The sequence below is a fragment of the Centrocercus urophasianus genome, unplaced genomic scaffold (genome assembly GCF_019232065.1).
Source record: "Centrocercus urophasianus isolate 14NV4802_14NV808 unplaced genomic scaffold, USGS_Curo_1.0 seq_10, whole genome shotgun sequence".
NCBI lineage: Eukaryota > Metazoa > Chordata > Aves > Galliformes > Phasianidae > Centrocercus > Centrocercus urophasianus.
In genome coordinates, this window is record NW_024884142.1 from 84,824,371 (window position 1) to 84,836,617 (window position 12,247).

The window sequence follows — 12,247 nt, forward strand, 5'->3', positions numbered from 1 at the left end:
AAAGGAAAGAAAAGGAAAGAAAAGAAAAGAAAAGAAAAGAAAAGAAAAGAAAAGAAAAGAAAAGAAAAGAAAAGAAAAGAAAAGAAAAGAAAAGAAAAGAAAAGAAAAGAAAAGAAACATGAAAAGAAAAGAAACATGAAAAGGAAAGAGTAGAATGTAAGCTGTTTGGAAGCCAGGGTGATGAGAGAGAGGAAAAAGAGCTAAATATAGTTCTGTGTGTGCATGTGTGCATGGATGTGTGCGTTTGCACACATGTACACACATATATAAGCTTGCCTCAAAATATTTAAGGTGGATTAGAAATTTCAAGGGCAAGTACAAAATATTACCAGAAAGCATAAAAGAAATAAAGTAGCTGACTTTGACCAAAAAAAAAAAAAAAAAAGTGGAAAGTATTTTTGATTGGATTTCTACTAACTGTGGGAAAGCTACTAGGGGAAAAGTGGGAAATGTTTAAGCAACTGTTGGAAAGAGTGCAGTTGAAATTCTTCCCACTTCAATCTAAACCGGCAAAAGTGCAACATAGGCCATTGTGGTTAGGTATGGAATGAAATGTAAAGAGTTTTACAAGCAGAGAGCTGAAAGCTTTTAAAAAAGATAAACAAATCTGTGCAGAGGATTTGGAGGCACTGTATGTAAAAATAAGCAGAAGTAAGTTAAAGGATCAAATTAAAGGAGCAAATGAAATTACTGAATGCTAAACTACATAAATATTTCAGCTCACAACAATGGGCTCTTTAGACATATTCGCAGTAAAGAAAAAGGAAAATATAATAGTGGTCTCCTAAAAACACACACACACACACACAAAAATGAGAAACAGAGACAAAGGAAATGGTCTAATAATAGTATAAAGAAGGAAGGGAAAAAACAAGGATTAAATTACTGCCACTGATCTAGAGCCCAGCGCTACAGAAATTGAAATGCATCTTTTTTCTCCATTAGGGACAGACCTTCAGTTGTGTCAGGTAGAGACAAAGACAGAAAAAGCAGCACAAAGCTGTCACTTGGTTACCCTGTCCATAGCACTGGCTGTGAGGAGACATGTCTCAGGCTGCTAAGCATGGAAGAGAAGGCACAAAGCTTCATTGGCTGCAGTGATGCTGGAGGTACCTCTCCGATATTTGTGAGTCACTGGGAGTCAGCTATTTCTGACCTATTAGTAAATACAGCTCTGAGCTGAGGCCAGAGGGTAAGGTGCTATAAAACTATTCCAAAATACACTTTGGCATCCTTTTCTCCAAAGAAAACCCAAGGTAGCTCAGCTGCACTTACACTAACCTACTTATTTTAATTATATTTTGTGTCCATGAAAGGGAAAATGGATATTTTAAAACAATATCAAATCTCAGGATAATGTAACAGACTGTGCAAAGCTATCAGTGACAATCAGATAGCCAGTGACCTATGATTTTTGGATGCAGAAAACTTACTTGCTTTATATTGCTTCCTTTCATACAGGCTTTCAAAGCAAGGAACATATGCGGAGGAGGATTTAGAGTAGAAGTGGGTTACTCCCCTCTGCATTATTGCATGGTTGCACTGTTTGTTGTCAAGAAGCCTTTGCACTGCTCTGGAATAGATATACCAGTATTTTTTCTCCAAGCTCTTTCTCCCCATCTGGCTCCTCACTTGGTATGTGTTAAATTGATTTTCAATGATGATGAAAAACATTCAAGATGACCTAATAGATGTGTATAAAATAATGAAGGAAGTGATAATGATGTACATGATAAAACCTCTTCTCCCATCCAAGTTGTTCAACAGCCACAAAATGTGGCAGAAATGCTCATAACATAAGAGGAATAAAACCCATTAAGAACCTGTTTCAAGAAGAGTTATAAGCACCTGGAATAAATGGTCACACTGGGCAACAGAAAACAAATTGTAGTAGGAATTTAAGTGATTTTGCACTGTTAAAAAAAAAAAAAAAGAAACACAGGAAAGCAGGAATGAGATAAAACAAGAGAATAGAAAAGACACTTGAATACATCCTTGTGCAAGCTGCATGGGGAATAAAAGTGACTGTGAAAGAGCAACTGTTTTTTATTATGAATTATCATTTATTTGCATGAAGCCAAATGTAAATGTAGCCAAAGCCAGATACTTACTGTGGAATTGTAAGTACATGCTTGCTTACATGCTTTACAAGAACAAATCCTGCTTTCTTACCTTGAGCAATGACTGTTCAAGATGATGGCACTGACATATTATGCTTGACCACTCATGAGGTATGCCAAACTTTCAGAGATTAAGACCACTGTTACTCAGAATATTTAAAAATATTCTGCTGCTTAAAAAAAAAAATCCTCCTGGCCTCCCAAACTGATTTCATAGAATCATAGAATGGCTTCGCATGTAAGGATCAAGGATCATCAAGCTCCAACCTCCATGCTGCAGGCAGGGCTGCCAATCTCCATATCTAATATGGGGCTCCCCAGGGCCCCATCCAACTTGGCTTTGAACACCCCCAGGGATGGGATTTATTCCTTTTAAACTCTGATTTGAACCAGAACTCCAAATCTAAAACCCTTTTTTCCCCCAAAATCTGAAATTTGGACTCTTCCCCAGTAACTGACTCTTAACTTTGATGCCGTAACAATTTACACTTGCTAAATGTGTGGGTCTCTGTTTATTCCCTATAGACTGAGCAGAAAAAAATAATTCATATACCCTATGCCTATGTATGTTTTGAGACAGCTTTTGAAAGTAATATTAAATAAGCAATATTGTTAAAAGTATGGAAGTACATCCAGTTTCCTTTTGAATAGCTCCACTCTCAGTTCTGTTAATTGTTGCCCTGAGGCAAAATTCTCACGTGTACAGATAATACTACCCAAAACATACTGGATGACAACCGTCTGTTTATACACAGGACATCCCTCAGTCCAAGTTTCTCTTCTCAGCCCTCACAAGCTACTTTTCATGTTGTTCTTGACAGATTGTGCCTCACGGCAAGAAGTAAGGTGGTTTCCTGCTATGTTGCTTGGACAACTGCTGGTTACTGCCAACTATAGACATAGGTTTTTGTGATGTCACAGCCCCATGTCCCACATCCAGACCAGCATTGTGAATGCTGTCACTCCTCATTGCCCTTGCACTATCTTAGGAACCTGTCACCAAGAAGCTGCATCTCATTACTGGATAGTGCTGAGCCATGGTCATAGGCAATGATTAGTTCAATGAATTTGGCATGCAGAAATATATTGAAATTGCATTATTCCAGTGAAAATACCCAGATGCCCTTAGGAAATAAATATAATGACATTAGTACTGAGAAAAAGGAGAAAAGAAGGTTCAGTAAGAATTTCAAAAGGAGGAAACAGTTTGAAACCACAGCTTTTATATATCAGAACCAGCTTGGTAAATCAGACCCTTTTGTAGTTTTATCAAACGCTGACACATGGGTGATGTGCACAGTGCAGGTCTCCTGTCCTGCTAAAATATTACCACAGTACTTCATTTGTTGAAGCAAGAGAATCTGATTCAAAAATTAAAAGTTTTGATAGATGCTTTCTATGCCACCACAAAACAAAAATGTACCAAAAGAACTCATACTTGTATGCCCCCTAAATAAGATGAAAATTTAAGGCATATACAGTTTGGCTCACTCCCTCATTTCCTGGCTTTTTGATAAGGCATTGAAACTTTTGGGCATAACTCAGTTTTCCTGCTCCTTCCTTAATAAAACATAGTAATACTGGAAGATGCAGTGGATTCACAAACCCTATCCTCATCTACCAAAAGAATGAAAGGTTTTTGTGGAACTCAGTGTCTAATCCCATGATTCTACACCATTGTCAAAAAGACTCTACTATTAAACCACCATTCAAAAGACTCAGTGTGGCCTTTTGGTGGAGTTTTGGATCCTACATAAAAGTGAAATTCAGAACTACAAATGATAATTTGTTGCAAAAAAAAAAAAATCAGCAATACAAGTTTTCCTGAGGAGCCCTGAATAGTAGGACATAGGCCATATAGAATAGCAGTAACCAGAACAGACAGACATAAAAAAAGAATTTCACCCCTACATCCATTCTATAGGCTCTTATTTGACGCTTTAATTAAAACGAGTAAAATTCTGCATTCGTAAGCATTGGCAGCAGGTACAGAACAATATCATGCATTTTGAGATTCCAGCTATATATCTGTTAGAAATCCATTTGAGTACAACACAATCTTACCTCTGTACTCTGTGCTTTACTGAGACAATAAAATCTGTGTGAGGGGAGTTAGTGCTTCCAGCACCTTTCTGCAGAAACCTCTCATGGTCTGTTCTATTAGCAAGAATGTGAGATTCCTTTCAAAACTATGATTTCTGTATTCAGTCAGTAGAACTAAGCTCATATATGATCTTAGGGAACAAAAGAAAAGGAATGTGATACTGTAACAGAGGTACTTATTTTCGATTTTGCATTGCTATGAAGTCCTATCTTCTCATGTTCACTGCTGGTAACATCAACTGAAGTCAGATAAAACAGGACAAGTCATTCTTTTACTGCAACTTTGGCCCGGCTTGCAAGATCATTTCAACATATGCAATTCCTTCCTAACCCTTCTGAGATAATTGTTCAGTTCAATTGTGTGATTAAAAAAAAAAGACATCTTGCAGTTCAAGGACCACTTTTAAAGTAATTGGACTAATTATCTTTGATAAAAATATAAGGGCTCAAAACCTACAGCATCTCTTTAAGTAGAACATGAGAACAATTTTCACTGTAAGAAAATAAACAAAGGCATTATTTGTACATATAAAATACAACAGAAAATCAAGTTGCTCAATTCTTGCCTACACAGTTGTACCTGCATGTATAGCTGACACACACTTTCATCATGTTATGGACTTACTTCAGTACCTTTTCATTCTGTATATCTAAAACCCACAGTGTCACTCTTTTTAACCATTTTATCGTCATTTTTGCAGTTGGACCAGATTATCTTTAAGGTCTTTTCCAACCTGAACAACTCTATGATTCTATGATTAGTAATGAGAGATTAACTCAGATGCTTATATATCTAAACTGCTGTTTGAGCATTTCAAAATTGATATTTGCTTGTTCAAGACCTTATTGCAACAATTTCAGATGAGGATCTTCAGTATAAAATACTGATTTCATTCATTATAATACCAGACCATGACAGAAATCTCCGACTTAAATCTATGCTGAACTTTGGTTTACCTTGAACAGAATTTAAATAGCAATGTCTTCTGTTTCGAGTATCGCCAATTAATAAATGCATTCATTTGAAAAAACTTCACCTCAAGTTCTTCTAGGTCCACCTTTTAAATAAAGGCCTATTTTCTCTTCCTGACATAATTTGCAGCAAAGACAGATAGATTGTGTGCAGAGTTTATTACGAGATCGATCAAGATAATTGAGGTATAATTTTCTCAGTGATTTCTGTCATCATTTTTAAAGGCAGGGATGATTATGTTTCTCTTTCACCCATCTGGGAAAACACACAGTGTTCTCATGTAATTTGAACGTTTCAGCAAGGATGTGAGACCATCTTTTTGGATGTAACTAATAGCTCTGCCATTAGGCCATCCTCTCCTGAGACTTCATTTTTCTTATTAATAATCATCAACACTATCTCTTGTTCAGAAAAAAAAAAAACCCAGCCACACCTAAGACTTTTCCTCACTGGCATAACAGCCAATTTCACATTTAAAGTGTGGCTTATGATTATTACAATTCACATGCTTCCTATTAAAATCTCCACAGAGAACCCCATTTTTTTTCTCTCCAATTTTTTTAAGAATTAAGTTTAATTTAAGCTACTCTTTTAAGTTACTCTTTTGTGTTTTTTTGTTTGTTTGTTTGTTTGTTTGTTTGTTTTTAGGGCTATTTCAAAACTAAACTCCAAGTTCCTAATTTTGCTCCAGTAACCACATGAAATGTTTAATTACACCAATTTTTCCATGCCATAATTTAAGTGAATTATTCTTAATTACATCTAACCTTTCAGTAGAACAAGATCTTGACTGTCTGCTTTGTTATTTTCCTCTTGTTTTTTGTTTGTTTTGTTTTGTTTTGTTTTGTTTTCTCTGTGTACGACTCTGTTTTGGTAACTGTGATATCCTTTATCACAAAAAGCATTTCTTTTCTGAAATAAAATTTCTTTGGTCCAATATTAAATAAACTTCTGGATCTGTGATGGTAATGCTCAGTTTTACTGTGATCACCTATTTTTCAATCCACTGTAACCATCAGTACTCTACTCAATCACTTTCACCTCTTAACACCTGAAAAGGGGTAAGGCTTCAAGTTAAAGTTTTTGCCTCTGCTTATCATTAAGATAAAACCAAGATTAAATAGATTAACAACACATCCATGACTGTATATTATGTATAAGACATGTAATCTCCAAGGATGTTTGTGACATAAACATATTTAAGCTTCAAGGTCCATCTCTAAGCATCTATGTCCACATTGAACATTCTTTGCATTGTAAAAATATACAATTATTTTTTTATCTTCTGCACCAAATCCAGTCATTTTAAAAACATAATAAAATGCAGCTACTTGCTCTGCATTTAATTTATAGTAATAATAATAATAAACTTATTCCATTACAGCTTAGTATTTGGCAAGATTTTTTCTGTGCTACTAACAGTGCATTGGACCTAACATAATTCCTGAAAATTATTACAAAACTTAAAAACAAAATAAATTGTAAACTTTGTAAATTTATATCATAATGGTTAGTTAAGCAGGACTTTCTTCAGAACTGCCAAAATCTATTTTTAATTGAACTATATATTATTCATTATCTATATGGAAAGTTCAAAGCTCTTTAGAATTTTACCCAAGAGTTTGCATGATCTGACTGGCAGCGAAATAAATATGATGGGTGGTCTGTTTAAGGCACCTATCCGAATCTAATCACATTACATTTCAATAGCATCAACATTTGAAAACACTATAGCTGTTGTATCAACAAAAGTGCATGGGAATATCTCCAAAGCAGATGGCAACTAGCACATCACAAAAACATGCAGATTCCCAAGCCAATTTGTAGAGCAAAACAGCATTTACCACAGAGCAAAGGAAAGAATAATTAGCATATTCAAAAGTTCAGAACACCCAACATCACATGGTTTATGCTAGGAACCATGAAAAGTATTTACCATCACGTAATACTGTCTTTCATTTGGAAAGGTCTCAATTCAAGCAGGGTTCAGTCAACTAAGTAATTCCTTTTGACTGCAAAGAAATACGAATCTGTTTGAAAATGGTGGCTAAATTTTGCATAATGGGAAGTATAGGAACTCAGGCAAGGATCTTCTTAATCCAAACAGCTAAGTAGTTTGGAGTCAACTCCTCCAAAGGGATACAGTTCTAAGGACTGAATTAGAGTCCTGAGAGACACCATTTCCATGATCTGCTAATAATGGTGTTACAGTTGGAAAGACTAGTGAGGTGGAATGGTGGGTGATGCAAGAGCGCAATGGCAAAAGGGGCAAACAGGGAAAAAATGCTCACCTGTCTCTGAAGATCTAGGCTTGCAGGGAAAAACTCCACAACCTCTACCTTCTGTAGAGAAGAATCAGTGTTCCTCTTGACCACAGAAAAAGCCTAGTATCACTGACTCAGAAACAGATATCTACACTGTTAAATTCCAACTAAATAAACTAGTAAAGAACTACCACATTTTTATTATCCTTACCTGGCAGAAAAAAAATAGTACATCCAGAATTTACTAGCAGAGATACACAACATAGTACTGAGATATAATTACTTGAAGAAAAATAAATAGGCTATAATTTAATAGATGTACATATGATGCTCACTATCCACATTGCCTTTACATTCAGTCACAAATTTCCATGTATGAAAAATGCATTGATGAATCATAACACTTATACCATATCTGGTCTATGAAGAAAAAAATACACCTCCGTGCTTTATCTTCAGTCATTACAAATGTTAACTTAAAAGCTCAGAGGATGATATTACACCTCTCAACTTACCTCAGTGTTAATATTATATGTGTATGCACGTGCATACACGTCGGGCAATCTTTTGAAAGAATGCGGTGAACTGATATTAAGATTAATTTAAAATAAAAATACACTCCATCTAGAGAAATGGGGTATCCATCAATACCCTGCCTGAAATTGGAACTATGTATCTTTAGGATTCCTTCAGATTTCCAATGTTCCAGGTATCTTGGATCAGATAGCACCAAATTGTACTGGAAATTTGAACAAGATATTTGCTTTCCCCAATGAAACGCCATCAATTTAGGCCAATATAAACCTGGCAGAATTATGCCTCTATAAGCTTCTCACCATGATGTGGTGCTGTAAGCTGAAAAACGGAGATAATAAGTGTTGAAAAATGCAAAATGCTGCTTTATGGCATCACATAAATTGGCACAAAAAAACCTGCTTGCACCTACATCCCTACAGTTTTGACAAATACATGTCAAAATTTGGAAGCTGTAAGAACAAAGTCCCACTGCAAGCAGGAGGAAAGAAACAAATAGGTCCATTAGCAAATTCTATATTATAAGGGTCCTGAGTTAATAAAGATTTGTATATTTTACTTGCTGAGGTTCAGAAAGAGTAAATTAACCAAAAAAGCAATGAAAATGTGAACACTGGTAATTTCCACACACACAGAAAGGTGGTTTCTACCATTTCCATATTCTAATGCCGTGACAACATTGTGAGCCCAAAAGACTCTCTTGATTGGTCCAATTCAGCTGTGGGTCAACCAGAGGATTATTCCAGATTGACAGTAATATAACCAAAACCAGATTTTAGCATTAAGAAAGCTAATTTAGATTTTGTCATGACTGTATAAAGACTTGCCAATATATTTATATGAGCAGAGCCTTCTTTCAGACTTCCAGTTTATACTGGCAAATGTACTCCACATTGACATGAGATACTTTGGTTGGACAGATTGCATTTCTGTAGAGAAAATGAGAGGGGCTGCTAGTACAGCTATGTTATTTGAGAGCGCAATATGTTTAACACTCACAGTTCCCATACCCTTGAACACAGAATGGGGCAGCATAGATCTGGGCACACTCATTTATGAAATCCCATGCAATAACCAGAATTCACAATTCTAAGTCAGAACTCAAAAAAAAAAAAAAAAAATAAAAAAAAATATGGGAGTTTAAAAACAAGAGTCTTGGGGACTTTTTCATGTGTGTCTGGAGTTTAGATTCATGTTTTCAAAGCTTTTTCTTCTACTCAAGATAGTTTTTGTTCTTTTAAAGAAATAAGAACCTGTGGTTCACACTTATTAACGTATATGTAAGAAATAGTTTTCAAAAGAAATACCAAAGCACACAATGAAATCACAAGGAGTAACAAAGGATCTTTCATTCTGAGATCAGAAATTTTTCTGAAGATTGGGATAATATTGTGCTCCCAGGACCTCCGTTATTCCACACTGAAACTGCAATGGATCCAAAGCATCTCAAATTACTCCAAAAAGCCCTCAACTCACATCTTGCTGCCAAGGTTAGTTCAGTACCCAGGGCAAGCATTTCTGGAGTACTGTATGGTGCATAACACAGCTCTGCCAGCAGCAGTCAAGTCAATATAAAACCAGCCATACCAGTTAGTAGCTCTAATCAGTAACATATTAAAGAAAAGGCAGATACCACCAGTCTCTGCATTAATAGAAAGCAGCTTTGCTGTTTGCTGAGAATACTGTTAATGTGTTTTTGGTGAGCTCCGAGCATGTCTGTGAGATTCCTGGGGGAATTCTGCTTGAGGAACATCCCTCCCGGCTCCAGCAGGCTATAAGCTGAACAAGATGGATGAAGGCACTTGCCTGAGAGATGGCTCAGATGCAGCAGTTGTGTGGACATCCAAGTGACTCAGAAGCAGCAAACCCACTGCAAAGAACGAGCAGAAGAAACACACTGGCCCCAGTAACATAGCCAAGACTGGATTTGTTTTGGCAGAGTGTTGGTGATCTGCAGACTCCAATCTCTAAAGAAGAGAACTGCCTCCTGTTGTCCCTGGGACTGTGCCCTCGTTTGTTTTTAACTAATTGGATGGCATGCAGTAAATATCTGGCTTCTGCTAGAAAAATTATCTCACAAGACCCCAAATGCTAATTATCCATTGGGCCAAAAAGAACAAGATTTGTTTATTTATCACTTGTTTACCTTGCTGTGGTAACTAGCAACATTGGATCAAGATCCCATTGTGCCAGAGAGTGTTCAGTTGCTGAACACAACTTGCTTTTTTCTTTGTGGATTGATTTCCTCCCCTATCTGCATGGTAAATAGCATCTGTATTTACAAGAAAAGAGATATAGTTTAGACAAAGAATTTTTTTCCTAGTAAGGAATGGGAGAACAAGGTACCAAAGTATATTTCTCATTGGACAGAAAATAAAAACAAAACCTCTTAAAATCCATATATTTTGAATGTTGAAAAATTTTCAAAGAATCAAACTTTTTATTAAAAAAATCAGTATAAATACATACTTTTTTTTTTTGTTTGTTTGGCTTGATGAGTGCATGAAGGTCAGCAGAGAACTCTTGGAAGAAATTGTTAATATCACCTATGGAAAGGTGGAGACTTCAAGAGGAGACCTAAAAATAAAACATGCCACATAACTTTAGTGTAAAAATATTGCGCAGATCCAAATATTTGATGTATTTTATTTTCTGCTTCTTTGTAGCCATCTACTTCTACCTCAATCCAAAACAGCTATTAAAAAAACCTGCAGTAATCGGACAATACCTAAAAACTGTTTTTCCATGTGGGATTCAAGGGCATTAATTCTGCATTATAAGCAGTGTTTCTGGATATGTACACATGCTGTACATAAAAATAACTGCAACATACTGCTTTCAGCTAAAGTTAATCTTGAAGTGCAAAACTGTTTTAAATGAGAAAAATATCAAAACAGTTGCAAGTAAATTAAACTCTCGTGGTTTCTTCTGAATACAGTCAGTATGAGAGAACAGTCTGAACAGAGAGCACTGTGAGCAACAGCCTTTCATAAGGAAGAAAACAGTTCACACTTAACAGCTACTTTCTTTAGAAAACTTGAAAGTGTCTCACTCATATTTCAATTTTTATGTAGTATTTAAATCAAAAATTTAATCCATTTATTTCTCTGAGGCCAGGAAAATTTTAAAGAGAGAAGCAATTGCAACAGAATATGCTTTTAAGGGTGTGAGAAGACAGCTTACTGAGATTGTGAAATATAATAAATTCCTTTTGGTGATGTTCTGTGTCAGCAGTGAAAGACTTGTAAAAAAAAATACGAGCATCAGAAGTTTAGCAGATGCCAGTTTAAAAAAATTGGCAAGCTATTTTCATATTGCCTGTAATTTTCTAAAGCTATTAACATATTGTTAATTCATTCACAATAGTACTTCCAGTTTTAGCAGCAGCTATGAGTTTCATGGGTTATGCCTGACTGCTTTGTATGCTTCACGTGATTAGCCAGTGAAAGAGCTATAGCACTTTCCTAAACCATACTCCAAGCATATTCCCACCTTCTCCTCCTCTCCAGGGTGGAGGGAGGAACTGATGACAGAGATGACAGTCTGGCAACAGAATACTCTCAGAATTAAAAATAATCTCCTGACAATATCTGAGCATTTGATTCAGCTCTATCATAGTTAGATAGTTAGAAAGTGGTGTGGTTTTCTTCTTTTTTTTTTTTATTTTTTTATTTTTATTTTTTATTTTTAAGTATCACTGAAGTATTTTCAAATATCTTTGAACTTTAATATCATTAAGAAGATTTTAAAATCCCACAGAATTGATTTTTCTCTGGGATAATCCATAATTCAGCTCTTTCCCATTCATGCCTTTGCACAGCTCTCATGTTCTCTGCCTACACAGTTGGATACTTTGTCTTCAGTTTTTTAAAAATACTGACCTTGTCCCTCCATATAGAGAAAGACAAAGGACCCTCTGCTTGTTTTCTCATAGAAAAGAAAGAATAAACTTTACAACTTGATGTTTTCTCTTAAAAAGAAAAAACAACAACAAACATAATTCCTAAATTCTAGAAACCTATTTTCACACGGTCTGATACTTTATCCTTTGTGTTTTTCCTGGCAGCAAGCCTTGTTTACTGGCATTAAGAAACATTGTACCACCAAGCTTCCAACTTATCAGTGCTGAGAATGACAAGCCATAGCTTTAAAATGACATGACGATGGCCTGCTGTCAAAAATGTGCAAAATAATTTGTCCAAAGCCACCCGTCACTGTTGTACATTTGTTCAGTCATCCTTCGTGTAACTATA